Below are 20,292 nucleotides of genomic sequence, written 5' to 3'. Positions count from 1 at the left end.
TTGAGGCTCCTTCCTCATCAGAGCTTTGTGGCCGGTCTGTTGGGTACCTGCTTGACCCCCTCTCCCCAGACAGACACACTCCACTTCATATAAGAGAGGACAGTTCCTTCTGTCTTGAAGGGGCCTGCTCTTGTACTCTCTGTGACCACTCCCCATGCCTCCTGTCAAAACCAGTCAGCATGGCTTGGGGTCAGATCTTCTTCATTTAATTTTCTGTCATTCCTTTCCCATCTGGCACAGCATGGAGCTGCAGGAGGTTGAAAAGAAGGAAGTGCATGAAGAATCCAAGGATGAATGTGTTTTGATGCCTTCAATTCTCCAAGGAAGTTCTGATCAGCACCTGCCTTACAGTGATGACAAATTTAACTTTAATGAACTGGAAGTAGACATTGATCTGGATGGACCATGTGGTTACTCTCATGCTAAAGAAGATGAAATTCCAACCAATATCTCAGGTAGCCCCCATGTTATTTCTCCCCACAAGCTGTGTAGACCAAGGAAGGTCATCTCTTAGGACAGGTTGTATAGACACATCTTAGTCGAAACCAGGGAAAAGGCTCTCTTGTGGAACAGAGACATCAGGTGGGTCAGGGAGCTTTCATTCTTTTCTTGGCTCTGGGCTTGCCTCTGTCACCCTGACCCCAGTGTCAGGCATTTGACCCAAATCAGTTTTGACAACTCTCACCCACCTCAGCTGGAAATCCACAGGAGGTATCTGTCAGAACTAGTTCGGAGCCAGTGTATTGTTACCTGCAGTGATCTAATTTTTGTAAATGTTCCTGGCCTCTCCAGAAATGATGACGGACTTGCCTCTTTATAAGGAGAGGTGATTTCCAGGTTTGGTTTTATTCCTCTCAACCCCAGTCTCCCTTTTCTCGATGTTGACAGGTCTTAGCTAAGATGTTATCTGACACCAAGACAGACACAACTAACTGTACCATAGCCTCGCTTGGATGTTGAAGCAAGGCTGGGCTCTGGCAGTTCCTCCAGCCTTGAATGGCCATGGTTTCTGTGTAGCACCAAAGAGTCTTTTTGAGTTGAGGGTTAGTACAATTCACTGGGCTATCCTGGTGGCTCAGATGGTAAAGAATCTGTCCTCAATGCGGGGGACCCAGGTTCAATCTGTGTATCATGCAGATCCTCTGGAGAAGAGAATGGCACCCACTCTAGTATTCTTGTGTGGAGAATTCCATGGCCAGAGGAGCCTGGTGGTCTGTAGTCCACGTGGTCACAAAGAGACAGATATTACTGAGTGGCTAACGCTTTCACAATTCACCCATCACTCTAGCCCCAAGTATAAATTCCTCTAAACCATCAACAATCACATAATCTGATGGGACTAAGCAGTACTACAGAAATAATTCTAGAAAATAACTCAGCTCATGTTCCAGCATCTCTGTGGAAAATACATTTTTAACTGCTTATACAGACTCAGAACAAAGGATGTTGGGAGAGATACCAGCTCAATCAGCAAATTTCCTCAATGGCTCTGGAAGCAGTCCAGTCTAATTCTCATAAGACTCAAGTGTCCTAGAATAACTTTGCTAAAGAATTATGTTCTTACAATGAGAATATTAAAGTCCTTGTTGTATATGTGATTACTGAGTAGATATGTGTGAGGTCTGATTTTCTTATTATGACCTGCTGTCTCTGAATTTCTTAATAGACAATGAAAATTCTCACAAGCAAGTGAGTGGACAAGAGCTCACATTTCCCAGGTAATTTGAAGATCTGTGGGCTGTGAATGTCAATGGTGACAGCAAGAGACTTCAGATCCAGAGAAAAATAGAAAGTAGCCTATGTAACTCTTTCATCTATTCATTCAACAACAATTATCTCTTTAACATCGTTGTCTATTTATGTTTCACAAGTTTCTGCATTTCCATTTTTTAATCCTTCAAGTTTAGTAATGTACAGCGAGTTGACCCAGGTGAAATAACCAAACCTAGGAGTTCCTGTGTTCATGTGCTTTCTCCTGAGTGGTTAATGTAGGCTGAGATCCTATGGTCTTACACTGGTTTGGAATCAGCATGTTCGCAAATATTGGATTTTAAGGGAAGAAAACAGAATGGTATTCATATTACAACAAAATATTGAAAAAATAGTTCTTGAAGGCAGAATATATAGTCTATAACTCCTTTTTCTCCAACTCTGAAATACTAATTTGGAAGGTATATTTGTGCAAATAAAAAATTTTAAATTGAATGGAATAGAGTCCAAACTCAAACAAATTTTTAACTTCTTAACAGCTGTGTTGACTTAGACACAGGATATCCAGATCAACACAATGAGTGCAGAAAAGTTTGAACGGAGATCCCAGTCCTCTGTGCATGCTGAGGGTCATGACTTTAGCATGCAGGGAATGTTCCGACTCCTCCTTCAATCGCCGGTTCTGTGACCAGTGCCCTGCGAATCTGCTGTCTCTCTCCCACCCCAGGGCAGCCACACTCCACTCCACCTCAGGAGGAGTTACGTCCCTCCTTAAGGGGGCTGCCCTTTTGCTCTCTGTGACCACTCTCAATGCCTGTCCTCAAAACCAGCCAGATAGCTTGGAGTCGAGTCCTCTTAATCATCTGTCCTCCCTTTTCCCACTGACACAGTGTGAACATGCAGGATGTGGAAAAGAAGGTGGTGTTCCCGGAATCCCAGGATGACTGTGTTTCAGTAGCTTCCACTCCCCAGGAAAGTTCTGCCTGCAACCAGCCTTACAGTGATGCGAAAGTTGCATTTGATGAAGAGAATGTGGAGTCTGCCGTCGATGGGGCCTGTGGTTGCTCTCAGGCTGAAGAGGATGAAATTCCAACTGGTCTCACAGGTAGACTTCACTACATCTGTTAGTCTACTCCTGGAGAATTAATCCCCTTTGATAGACCCTATGCTTACATCCTGAAGCCTGGTTTGAACCAGACTCTATAATTCCATCTAAAATAAGACATTCTATGAATGAACTTTCCTAAGTTCCCTGTCATGGGTGTCCCTGTGGTAAACCACTCTATCCAAGGTTGTCCAGCCAGACTCACGTGTACCTCAGCAGCTGTGGCCCAGGAGGTACCGTTCAGGCTTCCTAATTTTGAGTGAACCTCTTAGCTCACATGAAATGCTTTAATTTTCATTTCTGGGTAGTGTCCATAAGTTCCTACACCTGTCCAGGGCTTTTGGCAGGCTTGTTTATACCTTTGCAGGTGTCACTACTTTGGTTCACTTCTATCAACCCATAGGCTCTCTCTTTTCCTTTGACTTATCTTGTTCAAAGTCTTCTGAAACCAGAAGGTAAGCCACACTGTCATCTTTTGGTATGTTTCTCTGAGCTAGGGCAGGGCCCTGGAACTTCCCAGCCTGATGAATGGCCACTGATTGCAGCTTTGAGATTCATTTGACTTGATGGTGTATGGATTCCACTTCCATTTATCTCAGTGTATAATCACTTATCCCATTAATAAACAACATTTCAGATGAAAAAAGCCTGAGTATTATAGCAGCCTGAGGATGTAGCAAAGTTGTTCCCCAGGAACTGTGGGGAAAAGGATTTATTTAGCTGTTTTCACAGACTCACAACCAGGGTACTCTGCCATGACATATGATATCAAGGAAATTTGCCCATTGCCTCAAGAAGGAAACCCAGTGCCTTCTTATGAGGCTCTTTCTAGGGCCTCCTGGATGATTTCTGTCTCAACAGCCTGTTACCACATTGTGAAGATAGGCACAGGATTGGGCATTTTTGAAAGGCATTTGCCTGATATAACTCTCCTGTTAATTGATTTGCAGAAAAGAGGAATGATCATGATGACCTGAAAGGACCAGAGGTGGTTGCCCCGAGGTAATTTTGAATATCTGTGGGCTCTTTGTACAGTGCTGACATCTACAGACCCCGATCCAGGGAAAACCGGAAAGTGCTGAATATATTGTGTTGGCAGGTTTGCCCACCACTATTATCCTTTATCATAATGTTCTCTGCTTTCACTGTGGTACTTCTATTATTTCCCGTTTCTTATTTACTTGTCAAGTTTAAAACCCAAATCAGTTGACCCGGGTGAACTAAGTCAGACTGGTGTTTTTGCACTCAATCTTTTATCAGATATGGTTTACAGAGTGAGATGTGTATCTGCTTTCTGTTTGGTGTTAGCTTGCTGGAATGTGTGTCATAGTAATGTCAATGCAGTGTAAATGGAAGTGTGAAAGCCAATGTTCTGTGTTCCTGTATGTGAGGCATGCTGCACCATCAGAGAGAATTCAGTCTGTTCATCAGCCTGTTCTTTGGCCAGAGCACTGAGCACCTACTGCTCTTTCTCTCTTCTGCCCCTGTGAAACCACGCTGTGTCTCACACACAAAACAGACTTTTCTCTCTCTAATGGATGAGACCCTTGGCGTGCTTCACCACTCAAACATTCCACCAGAACCAGATAGAACTGTATAGTTTCTGATCAGTCTTGGCTTAATCTTTTGCCCTCTCTCCCCGACCAGGTTCAGCAGACAGATGCCACAGATGGTAGAAGATGGTGTCCCACAGAACTCTCTGGATGACTATTATCTGACTTACTCGGTGCTTCCTAACCTGTCAGACTCCTTCTGGCCTTATAGGAGCACAGCCATCTTCTCACTTGAGGACCTAGATGTCTCTTATTCTCGGGATGTAACCAGTGAGTATTTTCTTGTGATAGAACTCCACCTGGATGCCCAGGTAGACCCTGTGTGCTTCGTACTCCTCGCCTCTGGGGTGCTGAGATTTCTCCTCCCTGTTGGAAGTTCTGTAGACAGTGATTTGAATCGGACTTTGTGGTAAAGTTTTAAGTACAGACATCAGGTGGATCTGGGAGCTGTGCTGTCTTCTTCATTCAGGTGAAGCCTATGGGTCAGGCCCCAAGTTATATCATGGACCCAAGGCTGGTGTGACACACTCACTCACTTGTATGTGTGCAGGTGTCCGGAGATGACTGTATTTTCTCCTGACTCCTTTGCGATGTCTCTTCTTGTCCACACGGCTCCCATTTTCACACCCAAAGGGCCCCTTGAATCTCCGCGCCTTCCCACAGGCGCTCACAGCCTTCAGTATTTGTTCTCCCCTGGTGTCACTGCTGGCACCCCCAGTGTCTGCTTCTCTAAATTGCTTGTCTTAGCAAACCAATCATCTGGGCCCCAGGATGCAGAGAGCCCTCCCATCGGTGTTTCATGAAGTAAGGCAGAGCCCTGGCATTTTCCCACCCCATGAATGACTGAAGGGTCCGTGTAACAACTAGGATTCATGTGAGTCGAGGTTTTGTTCATTCCACTCATCATTCTGCTAAAGCAGTCAGCGTATGATGAGAAAAGCCTGAGTATTACAGTATTCTGCAAGAATGCTGTGGGCTATTCCCCAGACTCTGTGGGGAAGATGAATCTTTAACTTTTACTGAGACTTGGAAGAGAATACTGTGGTGAGGATCTACCAGGGAAGGGAGATCTTGCCTGATGGCTCAGGAAAGTAAACCAAGGAGAGTCTGAGAGACCCAACTTGAGGCATCTGGAATACCCTTCTTAAATAGCCTATCATCTCATTGCTGATATAAATGTCCCTATGGTAGTATTAGACACTGGATTATTAATTTACACAAAGAGATCTGCTAAATGTTTCTCAACTTGTCTGAATTTTTCCATAGAAAATCTTGCTGATCTTGAGGATGAGGAAAATCAAGACATCATCTGTTCTAGGTAACTATGGAGAAACACAGGTCTGACATCAGTGGTGACATTTGGTCATCTCACATGCAGGGGAATCAGAAAGTGCTGAACATGCCTATTCCTTCCATTCAGACCACCACAAACTGTTCCTGTAACAAGGTTATCTGTTTTCACCCTTTATGAATCCCTCTCAATTAGAGTAAGTTGCAGTCAGTTGAAGCAGGGCTACTGATGAGCCACAGGATTTCTTGTACTCCTCTGTCCTCTCCTTTTCATGAAAACCAGGATGCCATACTTATCTGCCTTTGTCTTTGGTCTTAAGACCTTGGCAGGTATTTCATGGCAAGAAAAGTAACTAGGGAAAAAAAATTCATGTCCCATCGCAGTATTAGAGAAATTGGTCTTGCAGACACAAGATTTCTAAGAGTCCATTATGCTGCCAGAGCTGGTGTTCATCTGGATGCAGCATGTAAATTTCAACAAAATTTATGGTGCATTTGAAGCCGCCTTTGTGTTCTGAGGGCGTGTGTGACATGACTATGTGTCCTGGGGTGGCTCCTCTCCTTCCTCCTGAGCTCATTTCTTCTCTGTGCTCAGAGCATCTGATGCTCACTCTCCCTCACTCTCTCTCACTTTCCCTTTGCAAGTGCTTTCAGGCCCAGATTGGGGTTGTGGGTGGGGGGATTGTTATGCCTCCCTTTAAGGGAACTCCCCATTTGTTTTTCGCAACATGTCCCTTAACCCTCCCATCAAAACCAGCTATGGCTCCAGGTTGACTAATCCCTCTTGTTTAACCATCTGCTCTCCCAACCCCACAAATCTCAGTATGGAGCAGCTGGTGGTAGAAGAGAATGAAGTCCACCAGGACTCACTGGATGAATGTTATCTAGTTGCTTCAATTGGCCATCATCTGGAAGGCTCCTGTCATCCTTCTAGGAGTGTCTCCTTCCCAACAGAGAAGAGAGAAGTTTTCTTGGCTCTAGATGTAAACGGTGAGTGCTCCCAGACAGGTTCTTAGGCTCGGGTCGATTAGAACTATGTTCTCAGTTTGAACTTTTAAAAGGCGTCATGAGCCTTTGCATTCTTCTTGCCCCAGGCTGCCCTCTGTCACCTGAACTCATCTCACCAGCACAGGCCTGTGGTATCAAGTCAGACCAGAGAGGGCAAGTGGAGGGATAGGGCAGAATCTCAGCTCCCACTGTCTCACCTGCAGGAATTTGTATAACAGAGCTCTTTTTATCAAGATAAGAATCCTTAGAGTCATGAAAGCTTGCTACTAATTGTATTTCTTGAAAATGCAAGCTCTCTGGCTTTGCATTCATGATTGCAATCTGCTCCATATTTGTAATGCATGTTATATTGTTCCCGAACTCCAGATTCTTACCCCTTGGCTGCCTATCTCCCTCTGAAGCATTTAGATACCAAGTCCTGAGCATCAAATCTGTCTACGCCCTGCCATTTCCGTGAAGCCAAATATCTGTCTCTGTTGTTCTATCCTCTAGAAACACCCTTGTGTTTCATCCTTTGTGCATCAAAAAGGTGTCTTCCATGTGTGGCTTATAGTTTCAATGTTTTATGCAATCTCAGTGGTATAATCTCATGGAAACACCCATAACCTGTGTATCTGATTGGGGTATTGACCGAAGTTATGAGCCAGGTCCCCTTGGGTAGGAGTTCATAGGGTGTGGAAATTAAAACATAGTATGTTTTACTTCTTCTTTTCCTATCTGGATTCCTTTTACTTCTTTTTCTGCTCTGATTGCTGTGGCCAGAACTTCCAACATTATGTTGAATAGTAGTGGTGAGAGTGGGCACCCTTGTCTTGTTCCTGATTTCAGGGGAAATGCCTTCAATTTTTCACCATTCAGGGTGATGCTTGCTGTGGGTTTGTCATATATAGCTTTTATTATGTTGAGGTATGTTTCTTCTATTCCTGCTTTTTGGAGAGTTTTAATCATAAATGAGTGTTGAATTTTGTCAAAGGCTTTCTCTGCATCTATTGAGATAATCATATGGTTTTTATCTTTCAATTTGTTAATGTGGTGTATTACATTGATTGATTTGCGGATATTGAAGAATCCTTGCATTCCTGGGATAAAGCCCACTTGGTCATGGTGTACGATTTTTTTAATATGTTGCTGGATTCTGTTTGCTAAAATTTTGTTAAGGATTTTTGCATCTATGTTCATCAGTGATATTGGCCTGTAGTTTTCTTTTTTTGTGGCATCTTTGTCTGGTTTTGGAATTAGGTGATGGTGGCCTCATAGAATGAGTTTGGAAGCTTACCTCCCAGAATATTGGAAATAAAAGCAAAACTAAACAAATGGGACCTAATGAAACTTAAAAGCTTTTGCACTACAAAGGAAACTATAAGTAAGGTGAAAAGACAGCCCTCAGATTGGGAGAAAATAATAGCAAATGAAGAAACAGACAAAGGATTAATCTCAAAAATATACAAGCAACTCCTGAAGCTCAATTCCAGAAAAATAAATGACCCAATCAAAAAATGGGCCAAAGAACTTAACAGACATTTCTCCAAAGAAGACATACAGATGGCTAACAAACACATGAAAAGATGCTCAACATCACTCATTATTAGAGAAATGCAAATCAAAACCACAATGAGGTACCATTACATGCCAGTCAGGATGGCTGCTATCCAAAAGTCTACAAGCAATAAATGCTGGAGAGGGTGTGGAGAAAAGGGAACCCTCTTACACTGTTGGTGGGAATGCAAACTAGTACAGCCGCTATGGAAAACAGTGTGGAGATTTCTTAAAAAACTGGAAATAGAACTGCCATATGACCCAGCAATCCCACTTCTGGGCATACACACTGAGGAAACTAGATCTGAAAGAGACACGTGCACCCCAATGTTCATAGCAGCACTGTTTATAATAGCCAGGACATGGAAGCAACCTAGATGCCCATCAGCAGAAGAATGGATAAGGAAGCTGTGGTACATATACACCATGGAATATTACTCAGCCATTAAAAAGAATTCATTTGAACCAGTCCTAATGAGATGGATGAAGCTGGAGCCCATTATACAGAGTGAAGTAAGCCAGAAAGATAAAGAACATTACAGCATACTAACACATATATATGGAATTTAGAAAGGTGATAATGATCACCCTATATGCAAAACAGAAAAAGAGACACAGAAATACAGAACAGACTTTTGAACTTTGTGGGAGAATGTGAGGGTGGGATATTTCAAAAGAACAGCATGTATACTATCTATGGTGAAACAGATCACCAGCCCAGGTGGGATGCATGAGACAAGTGCTCCGGCCTGGTGCACTGGGAAGACCCAGAGGAATCGGGTGGAGAGGGAGGTGGGAGGGGGGATTGGGATTGGGAATACATGTAAATCCATGGCTGATTCATATCAATGTATGACAAAACCCACTGGAAAAAAAAATAATAATAAAAAAAAAAACAAACATAGTATGAAATCCTTCTTGGGCTATTTTTTTTTTTTTTTTACTTTTTCTTTGGAGAAGCATTCTTATTGTTAGGACTTTGATACATAAGATCATCTTGTAAACCAGAAGAAACTCCATTATGTATCAGACTTTATCTGACTTCTTTTAAAATGATATTGGGCATATAAATGTTGTCTGTCAATCAGTTGGTGACTTTTCACCTTGGAAGCAGTTTCTTTCTTATTTCTCATTCTTCCCCGAGGAGCAGAGAAGCAAAGGCTTTCTCAGGATCACAGTAGTTCACAAACCAGAAAGGGAACACACAGTTATTGTGCACCTGCTGTCCTCCATGCTCTTCCTAAGCGAGCTCCTAGTGCACTATAACCCCTTCAGCGCTCCCAGGCACCCTCTCAGGTAGCTGTGCTGTCCCATGGTGGAGCCGAGGGCACTGAGGATCAGCAGGTCCCTTCCCTGGGCCCAGACTCCTGGCCACTGGCAGGTGGGACACTGACCTCTCCTGGGCCCGACTCCTGGCTCAGGCTCTGTCCTCTCTTCTCAGCAGTCGGACCATCAGTGACTCAGAGAGGATGTTGCTCACTTTTTTCTCTGCCCTATCCAAATGATTTGCAACTATCTTAACCTTCAACAGAAAGTTGCCAGAGGGCTGCAGAGAAGCCCTGTGGTCCCTCACTCAGACCTGCCAGCTCCCAGTCCCTCTGTGCACTGTGTCCCAAGGGCAGAGCCAGCGGCTCCCCGGCCCCTCCAGGTGGAGCCACAGCTCCACAGGGCTCTCTCTGGGAACAGCCAGGGTGAGAGTCCACGCCGCTCCCCACTCCTGCCCCCAGGTCACCTGCTGTCACGACGGGTCCAGGTGGACCTTCAATTTGGCTGTGCTGAAGCCATTGAAAACTGTGGAGCTCTATCTCAGAGACACTGACAGCCGGGTGTGGGTTCCCGTGAAGAGGATGAGTGAGGCTCAGACACGTGACTCAGATATGTGTCTGAGATGTTTGTGAGTGTGTGATAGGGCCCAGTCCCGGGAATCCATTGTTCACAATGGGCCAGGAAAGGCCAAAGCCCCACAGATGGATTGAGATGAATGAATAGAATATCTAACTATACAGGGATCCATCCTGTGTCATGATTCTCATGATAACCTGAGAACAGTGTGAATAGCTTTTATGGAGCCATGCGGATACGAGTAGTCAGATCTACCCCATCCTCTCTGTACAAGGAGAAACCCTGCAGAAACAACACAGACACTTGATTTTTAAATTATATCTTGATCTTCTATTGGAAGCTTTTCTCCACACTAACAAACTTGGGCAGTAATCTTTATGTTTGAAAAAATGTTTGGTTATTTTATATTCTGTGAATGCAAAGAATATTCAAAGCATAGGTTTAATAAAACCCATTCTCAAGAAAAGACAAATAAAATTAGATGATGAAATTACACAATGATAATTAAAAACAATCCTAGACATTGATTCAAAATAACACTGGGGAGTAAGGGGATACGTAGTTTTGACAGTTCTTTCAACCACCAAATTTTGTAGAAGGATTTACCCTTCAGCATAATGTGAATTATCATAAAATCTGATGAAGTGTCCTAAAATACGATGATTAATGATTAATGAAATTTGCCTGGTGGAAGTATGAAGGGCACACCAGACTGAGAGAATTGCTTTAGGAAAAAGCCCTGCAAGCTCACAGAGGCTCCTGGTACAGGGCTGGGGTCAGAAAGGGGCCAGCCTGAGCCTAGGAGGATTTGCAGAGGGAGCTGTAGGAAGTGATGTTGCAGAAAAAAGAGAGACTAGAAGACAGGAGCACAGGAAAGGTGGGTGAGGCGGTTCGATCTGTGTAGCAGGGAAGGGAGGATGAATTTCCATAAACTGAGGAGCATGTGACAAATCAGGATTGGAGATGGTAAGACAGGAGAAATATCAATAACCTCAGATATGCAGATGACACCACCCTTATGGCAGAAAGTGAAGGAACTAAATAGCCTCTTGATGAAAGTGAAAGTGGAGAGTGAAAAAGTTGGCTTAAAGCTCAACATTCAGAAAGCTAAGATCATGGCATCTGGTCCCATCACCTCATGGGAATTAGATGGGGAGACAGTGGAAATAGTGTCAGACTTTATTTTGGGGGGCTCCAAAATCACTGCAGATGGTGACTGCAGCCGTGAAATTAAAAGACGCTTACTCCTTGGAAGGAAAGTTATGATCAACCTGGATAGTATATTAAAAAGCAGAGACATTACTTTGCTAACAAAGGTCCATCTGGTCAAGGCTATGGTTTTTCCAGTGGTCATGTATGGATGTGAGAGTTGGACTTGAAGAAAGCTGAGCGCCGAAAAATTGATGCTTTTGAGCTATGGTGCTGGAGAAGACTCTTGAGAGTTCCTTGGACTGCAAGGAGATCCAACCAGTCCATCCTAAGGGAGATCAGTCCTGGGTGTTCATTGGAAGGACTTATGCTGAAGCTGAAACTCCAGTACTTTGGCCACCTCATGCGAAGAGTTGACTCATTGGAAAAGACCCTGATGCTGAGAGGGATTGGGGGCAGGAGGAGAAGGGGACAACAGACCATGAGATGGCTGGATGGCATCACCGAATCTATGGGCATGAGTTTGAGTAAACTCTGGGAGTTGGTGATGGACAGGGAGGCCTGGCATGCTGCAATTCCTGGGGACGCAAAGAGTCGGACATGACTGAGCGATGGAACTGAACTGAAGACAGGTGACCTTTGAGAGTGTAGAGAGGACTGAATCAGACAAAGCAGTTGGAAGGAGGTTGGATGAATCTTTGATGGGAGTCAGACTCAGATGCTCTCTGGAAGACTAAGAGATAACAGACACATGAGAGACAGTTGCAGAAACAAACCCTGTTGAGGGTGCGGACGCATAAGGAGGTGAGAGGAGGGCCCCACAGCAATGGAGAGCAGGCCCTGGCGGCCGGGACCTCACAGCAGCCTGAGCTGCACCAGAGGAGGGTATGTCGTGCCTTTGGTTAGCCCAGGTTCTGAGAATATGTACTCATTTCGCAGTGGAAATATAAACAGATTTCATTAGGAGCACTGCCCAGGCACCAGCAGGAGGACATGTATTGAAGGAGTATACTTATATAATCTCTCTAAAGAGACACATAGGTGTTTCCAACAGGGTCTTGGCCGTCTGCCCCACTAGTTCTAGTTGCTAATACCATCCATCCCCATTCTGCCCCACGTGGGAATAGATTTTATTCTATATGTACATGTACGGGTGAGTGGAAGGGTCGACAAACATTTCAAGCAAGGAAGTTCAAAAGGGTCTGGAATGTACTGTATTTTCTCAGCTCAAATTCTAGTAGGACCTGAAGCTTTCAGGCCATATGTTTCTTCCTGTTCTTTTATTCCTGTGGGTAGATATCAACAACTCTTTCTCCCCCATGCCTAGAGGCTTGTCTAGAACCTTCTCTCTAGGCTCCAAGCTAAGGCTAATAACAGAATAAGAGGCTTGACCTCCTGTGTCACCCAAACTCTTTCGACTCAAGTGGGTGATTTCTCATTTCAAGAAATTGCAGCCTAGCACCTGCCTTCTCAACACCCCAGTCCCAGCCGTAAATATGGAGCCTTCTTCACATTGATGTCTGCCATTGTTGTCTGGGTTATTGGGTGGTTTCACTCATGGACTAGGACAGCAGAAATGGGCCCTCTGGGAGGGCTTAGCAAGAAAAAGCTTTCATTGGTTTCATTCCTGAACCCTCTTTTCCTTTCAGGTGACACCTGGGAGGACTCTCACCAGGAACCTGTGAGTTTCCCAGGGTCAGAGGTGCCAACTTCACAGGCACAGCTTCACAAAAGCACCCACATGACTGATTGTCTGCAGTGGCAGCTGGACCAGCATCTTGACTGTGGTGACAGCAAAGCCATTCTTGGTGTTTCTTCCACCAACTGGGCCTTTACCACCAACCCTGATTCTGGAAACCAAGGACCACTCTTTCTAGGTAAGAAAGAAAAGGGGATTAGAAAGCTCTGGTCCATGTGCTGGTCATCACAAAGCTGTGGGTGGAGGAGGCACAAGGCCTCTCCCACTCGTGGTCAGCCCAGTTGAAACCCGTGAACTCTAACAGAGTGAGGTGATCAAGAGCCTGGGACTTAGGACCAGCTCAGCCTCAGGCCCTGGTTCTGCAAATTCCTGCTTGTTTAACTGAGACAACTAATTTATCTTCCTAGGTATTTGCCTCTCTAGTCCCTCATCTGAACTCTTGAAAAATTCTATCTCCAAATTTCCTGAACGGCTCTGGAAGCAGTCTAGTCTAATTCTCATAAGACTTAAGTGTCCTAGAAAAACTTTGCTAAAGAATTATGGTCTTACAATGAGAATATTAAAGTCCTTGTTGTATATGTGATTACTGAGTAGATATGTATGAGGTCTGATTTTCTTATTATGACCTGCTGTCTCTGAATTTCTTACTAGACAATGAAAATTCTCACAAGCAAGTGAGTGGACAAGAGCTCACATTTCCCAGGTAATTTGAAGATCTGTGGGCTGTGAATGTCAGTGGTGACAGCAAGAGACCTCAGATTCAAAGAAAAATAGAAAGTAGCCTATGTAACTCTTTCATCTATTCATTCAATAGCAATTATCTCTTTAACAACATTGTCTATTTATGTTTCATAGTTTCTGCATTTCAATTTTTAATCCTTCTAGTTTAGTAATGTACAGTGAGTTGACCCAGGTGAAATAACCAAACCTAGGAGTTCCTGTGTTCATGTGTTTTCTCCTGAGTGGTTAATGTAGGGTGAGATCCTATGGTCTTACACTGGTTTGGCATCAGCATGTTGGCAAATATTAGATTTCAAGGGAAGAAAACAGAATGGTATTCATATTACAACAAAATATTGAAAAAACAGTTCTTGAAGGCAGAATATCTAGTCTATAACTCCTTTTTCTCCAACTCTGAAATACTGATTTGGGTTGTATATTTGTGCAAATAAAAAATTTTAAATTGAAGGAATAGAGTCCAAACTCAAACAAATTTTTAACTTCTTAACAGCTGTGTTGACTTGAACACAGGATATCCAGATCAAAACAATGTGTGCAGAAAAGTTTGCACCGAGGTCCCAATCCTCTGTGTGTGCTGGGGGTCATGACATTAGCATGGAGGGAACGTTCCGACTCCTGCTTCAGCCACCAGTTTTGTGGCCAGTGCCCGGAGAACCTGCTGTCTCTCTCCCACCCCAGGGCAGCCACACTCCACTCCACATCAGGAGGAGTTACGTCCCTCCTTAAGGGGGCTGCCCTTTTGCTTTCTGTGACCACTCTCAATGCCTGTCCTCAAAACCAGCCAGATAGCTTGGAGTCAAGTCCTCTTAATCTGTCCTCCCTTCTCCACCTGACACAGCGTGAATGTACAGAATGTGGAAAAGAAGGTGGTGTTCCCGGAATCCCAGGATGGCTGTGTTTCAGTAGCTTCCACTCCCCAGGAAGGTTCTGCCTGCAACCAGCCTTACAGTGATGGGAAAGTTGCATTTGATGAAGAGAATGTGGAGTCTGCCGTGGATGGAGCCTGTGGTTGCTCTCATGCTGAAGAGGATGAAATTCCAACTGGTCTCACAGGTAGTCTTCATTACATCGGTTAGTCTGCTCCTGGAGAATTAATCCCCTTTAATAGACCCTATGCTTACGTCCTTATGCCTGGTTTGAACCAGACTCTATAATTCCATCTAAAATAAGACATTCTATGAATGAACTTTTCTAAGTTCCCTGTCATGGGTGTCCCTATGGTAAACCACTCTACCCAAGGTGGTCCAGCCAGACTTACGTGTACCTCAGCAGCTAGGGCACTGGAGGTACCGTTCAGGCTTCCTAATTTTGAGTGAACCTCTTATCTCACATGAAATGCTTTAATTTTCATTTCTGGGTAATGTCCCTGAGTTCCTACACCTGTCCAGGGCTTTTGGCAGGCTTGTTTATTTGGAGATGTCACTACTTTGGTTCACTTCTATCAACCCATAGGCTCTCTCTTTTCCTTTGACTTATCTTGTTCGAAGTCTTCTGAAACCAGAAGGTAAGCCACACTGTCATCTTTTGGTATGTTTCTCTGAGCTAAGGCAGGGCCCTGGAACTTCCCAACCTGATGAATGGCCACTGATTGCAGCTTTGAGATTCATTTGACTTGATGGTGTATGGATTCCACTTCCATTTATCTCAGTGTATAATCACTTATCCCATTAATAAACAACATTTCAGATGAAAAAATCCAGAGTATTATAGCAGGTTGAGGATGTAGCAAAGTTGTTCCCCAGGAACTGTGGGGAAAAGGATTTATTTAGCTGTTTGCACAGACTCACGACCAGGATACTCTGCCAATGACATATGATATCAAGGAAATTTGCCCAATGGCTCAGGAAGGAAACCCAGTGCCTTCTTATGAGGCTCTTTCTAGGGCCTCCTGGATGATTTCTGTCTCAACAGCCTGTTACCACATTGTGAAGATAGGCACAGGATTGGGCATTTTTGAAAGGCATTTGCCTGATATAACTCTCCTGTTAATTGATTTGCAGAAAAGAGGAATGATCATGATGACCTGAAAGGACCAGAGGTGGTTGCCCCGAGGTAATTTTGAATATCTGTGGGCTCTTTGTACAGTGCTGACATCTACAGACCCCGATCCAGGGAAAACCGGAAAGTGCTGAATATATTGTGTTGGCAGGTTTGCCCACCACTATTATCCTTTTTCATACTGTTCTCTGCTTTCACTGTGGTACTTCTATTATTTCCCGTTTCTTATTTACTTGTCAAGTTTAAAACCCAAATCAGTTGACCCGGGTGAACTAAGTCAGACTGGTGTTTTTGCACTCAATCTTTTATCAGATATGGTTTACAGAGTGAGATGTGTATCTGCTTTCTGTTTGGTGTTAGCTTGCTGGAATGTGTGTCATAATAATGTCAATGCAGTGTAAATGGAAGTGTGAAAGCCAATGTTTTGTGTCCTGTATGTGAGGCATGCTGCACCATCAGAGAGAATTCAGTCTGTTCATCAGCCTGTTCTTTGGCCAGAGCACTGAGCCCCTACTGCTCTTTCTCTCTTCTGCCCCTGTGAAACCACGCTGTGTCTCACACAGAAAACAGACTTCTCTCCCTAATGGATGAGACCCTTGGCGTGCTTCACCACTCAAACATTCCATCAGAACCAGATAGAACTGTACAGTTTCTGATCAGTCTTGGCTTAATCTTTTGCCCTCCCTCCCCGACCAGGTTCAGCAGACAGATGCCACAGATGGGAGAACATGGTGTCCCACAGAACTCTCTGGATGACTATTATCTGACTTACTCGGTGCTTCCTAACCTGTCAGACTCCTTCTGGCCTTATAGGAGCACAGCCGTCTTCTCACCTGAGGACCTGGATGTCTCTTATGCTCGGGATGTAACCAGTGAGTATTTTCTTATGATAGAACTCCACCTGGATGCCCAGGTAGACCCTGTGTGCTTCGTACTCCTCGCCTCTGGGGTGCTGAGATTTCTCCTCCCTGTTGGAAGTTCTGTAGACAGTGATTTGAATCGGACTCTGTGGCAGAGTTTTAAGTACAGACATCAGGTGGATCTGGGAGCTGTGCTGTCTTCTTCATTCAGGTGAAGCCTACGGGTCAGGCCCCAAGTTAGATCATGGACCCAAGGCTGGTGTGACACACTCACTCACTTGTATGTGTGCAGGTGTCCGGAGATGACTGTATTTTCTCCTGACTCCTTTGCGATGTCTCTTCTTGTCCACACGGCTCCCATTTTCACACCCAAAGGGCCCCTTGAATCTCCGCGCCTTCCCACAGGCGCTCACAGCCTTCAGTATTTGTTCTCCCCTGGTGTCACTGCTGGCACCCCCAGTGTCTGCTTCTCTAAATTGCTTGTCTTAGCAAACCAATCATCTGGGCCCCAGGATGCAGAGAGCCCTCCCATCACCTTGCATGTGTGTTTCATGAAGCAAGGCAGAGCCCTGGCATTTTCCCACCCCATGAATGACTGAAGGATTCGTGTAGCAACTAGGATTCATGTGAGTCGAGGTTTTGTTCATTCCACTCATCATTCTGCTAAAGCAGTCAGCATATGATGAGAAAAGCCTGAGTATTACAGTATTCTGCAAGAATGCTGTGGGCTATTCCCCAGACTCTGTGGGGAAGATGAATCTTTAACTTTTACTGAGACTTGGAAGAGAATACTGTGGTGAGGATCTACCAGGGAAGGGAGATCTTGCCTGATGGCTCAGGAAAGTAAACCAAGGAGAGTCTGAGAGATCCAACTTGAGGCATCTGGAATATCCTTCGTAAATAGCCAACTTGAGGCATCTGGAATACCCTTCTTAAATAGCCTATCATCTCATTGCTGATATAAATGTCCCTATGGTAGTATTAGACAGTGGATTATTAATTTACACAAAGAGATCTGCTAAATGTTTCTCAACTTGTCTGAATTTTTCCATAGAAAATCTTGCTGATCTTGAGGATGAGGAAAATCAAGACATCATCTGTTCTAGGTAACTATGGAGAAACACGGGTCTGACATCAGTGGTGACATTTGGTCATCTCAAATGCAGGGGAATCAGAAAGTGCTGAACATGCCTAGTCCTTCCATTCAGACCACCACAAACTGTCCCTGTAACAAGGTTATCTGTTTTCACCCTTTATGAATCCCTCTCAATTAGAGTAAGTTGCAGTCAGTTGAAGCAGGGCTACTGATGAGCCACAGGATTTCTTGTACTCCTCTGTCCTCTCCTATTCATGAAAACCAGGATGCCATACTTATCTGCCTTTGTCTTTGGTCTTAAGACCTTGGCAGGTATTTCATGGCAAGAAAAGTAACTAGGGAAAAAAAAATTCATGTCCCATCGCAGTATTAGAGAAATTGGTCTTGCAGACACAAGATTTCTAAGAGTCCATTATGCTGCCGGAGCTGGTGTTCATCTGGATGCAGCATGTAAATTTCAACAAAATTTATGGTGCATTTGAAGCCGCCTTTGTGTTCTGAGGGCGTGTGTGACATGACTATGTGTCCTGGGGTGGCTCCTCTCCTTCCTCCTGAGCTCATTTCTTCTCTGTGCTCAGAGCATCTGATGCTCACTCTCCCTCACTCTCTCTCACTTTCCCTTTGCAAGTGCTTTCAGGCCCAGATTGGGGTTGTGGGTGGGGGGATTGTTATGCCTCCCTTTAAGGGAACTCCCCATTTGTTTTTCCCAACATGTCCCTTAACCCTCCCATCAAAACCAATTATTGCTCCAGGTTGACTAATCCCTCTTGTTTAACCATCTGCTCTCCCAACCCCACAAATCTCAGTATGGAGCAGCTGGTGGTAGAAGAGAATGAAGTCCACCCGGACTCACTGGATGAATGTTATCTGGCTGCTTCTATTGGCCATCATCTGGAAGGCTCCTGTCATCCTTCTAGGAGTGTCTCCTTCCCAACAGAGAAGAGAGAGGTTTTCTTGGCTCTAGATGTAAACGGTGAGTGCTCCCAGACAGGTTCTTAGGCTCGGGTCGATTAGAACTATGTTCTCAGTTTGAACTTTTAAAAGGCGTCATGAGCCTTTGCATTCTTCTTGCCCCAGGCTGCCCTCTGTCACCTGAACTCATCTCACCAGCACAGGCCTGTGGTATCAAGTCAGACCAGAGAGGGCAAGTGGAGGGATAAGGGCAGAATCTCAGCTCCCACTGTCTCACCTGCAGGAATTTGTGTAACAGAGCTCTGTTTATCAAGATAAGAACCTTTAGAGTCATGAAATTTTGCTACTAATTGTATTTCTTGAAAATGCAAGCTCTCTGGCTTTGCATTCATAATTGCAATCTGCTCCATATTTGTAATACATGTTATATTGTTCCCCAACTCCAGATTCTTACCCCTTGGCTGCCTATCTCCCTCTGAAGCATTTAGATACTAGGTCCTGAGCATCAAATCTGTCTATGTCCTGTCATTTCCGTGAAGCCAAAAGCTGTCTCTGTTGTTCTATCCTCTAGAAACACCCTTGTGTTTCATCCTTTGTGCATCAAAAAGGTGTCTTCCATGTGTGGCTTATAGTTTCAATGTTTTATGCAATCTCAGTGGTATAATCTCATGGAAACTATCTATAACTTGTGTGTCTGATTGGGCATTGGCCTAATTTATGGGCCAGGTCCCCTTGGGTAGGAGTTCATAGGGTGTGGAAATTAAAACATAGTATGAAATCCTTCTTGGGCTATTTTTTTTTTGTACTTTTTCTATAGGAGAATCATTCTTAATGTTAGGACTTTGATACATAAGATCATCTTGTAAACCAGAAGAAACTCCATTATGTATCAGACTTTATCTGACTTCTTTTAAAATGATATTGGGCATATAAATGTTGTCTGTCAATCAGTTGGTGACTTTTCACCTTGGAAGCAGTTTCTTTCTTATTTCTCATTCTTCCCTGAGGAGCAGAGAAGCAAAGGCTTTCTCAGGATCACAGTGGTTCACAAACCAGAAAGGGAACACACAGTTATTGTGCACCTGCTGTCCTCCATGCTCTTCCTAAGCGAGCTCCTAGTGCACTATAACCCCTTCAGCGCTCCCAGGCACCCTCTCAGGTAGCTGTGGTGTCCCATGGTGGAGCCGAGGGCACTGAGGATCAGCAGGTCCCTTCCCTGGGCCCAGACTCCTGGCCACTGGCAGGTGGGACACTGACCTCTCCTGGGCCCGACTCCTGGCTCAGGCTCTGTCCTCTCTTCTCAGCAGTCGGACCATCAGTGACTCAGAGAGGATGTTGCTCACTTTTTTCTCTGCCCTATCCAAATGATTTGCAACTATCTTAATCTTCAACAGAAAGTTGCCAGAGGGCTGCAGAGAAGCCCTGTGGTCCCTCACTCAGACCTGCCAGCTCCCAGTCCCTCTGTGCACTGTGTCCCAAGGGCAGAGCCAGCGGCTCCCCGGCCCCTCCAGGTGGAGCCACAGCTCCACAGGGCTCTCTCTGGGAACAGCCAGGGTGAGAGTCCACGCCGCTCCCCACTCCTGCCCCCAGGTCACCTGCTGTCACGACGGGTCCAGGTGGACCTTCAATTTGGCTGTGCTGAAGCCATTGAAAACTGTGGAGCTCTATCTCAGAGACACTGACCGCCGGGTGTGGGTTCCCGTGAAGAGGATGAGTGAGGCTCAGACACGTGACTCAGATATGTGTCTGAGATGTTTGTGAGTGTGTGATAGGGCCCAGTCCCGGGAGTCCAT

General features: G+C 44.7%; 1 long non-coding RNA gene across 1 annotated transcript; it reads left to right on the top strand.

Moving 5' to 3' along the window:
* The first annotated feature begins 16,369 nt into the window (after positions 1-16,369).
* Positions 16,370-18,556, top strand: LOC122676476. Its single transcript, XR_006335594.1, has 3 exons — positions 16,370-16,503; positions 17,546-17,597; positions 18,394-18,556. It is a non-coding gene; the product is annotated as an uncharacterized LOC122676476 (long non-coding RNA).
* The last annotated feature ends 1,736 nt before the right edge of the window (positions 18,557-20,292 follow it).

Source organism: Cervus elaphus, chromosome 20 (genome assembly GCF_910594005.1).
Source record: "Cervus elaphus chromosome 20, mCerEla1.1, whole genome shotgun sequence".
Taxonomy (NCBI): Eukaryota; Metazoa; Chordata; class Mammalia; order Artiodactyla; family Cervidae; genus Cervus; species Cervus elaphus.
Note: the sequence above shows the minus strand (reverse complement) of the source record. Positions and strands in the feature narration are given on the sequence as shown.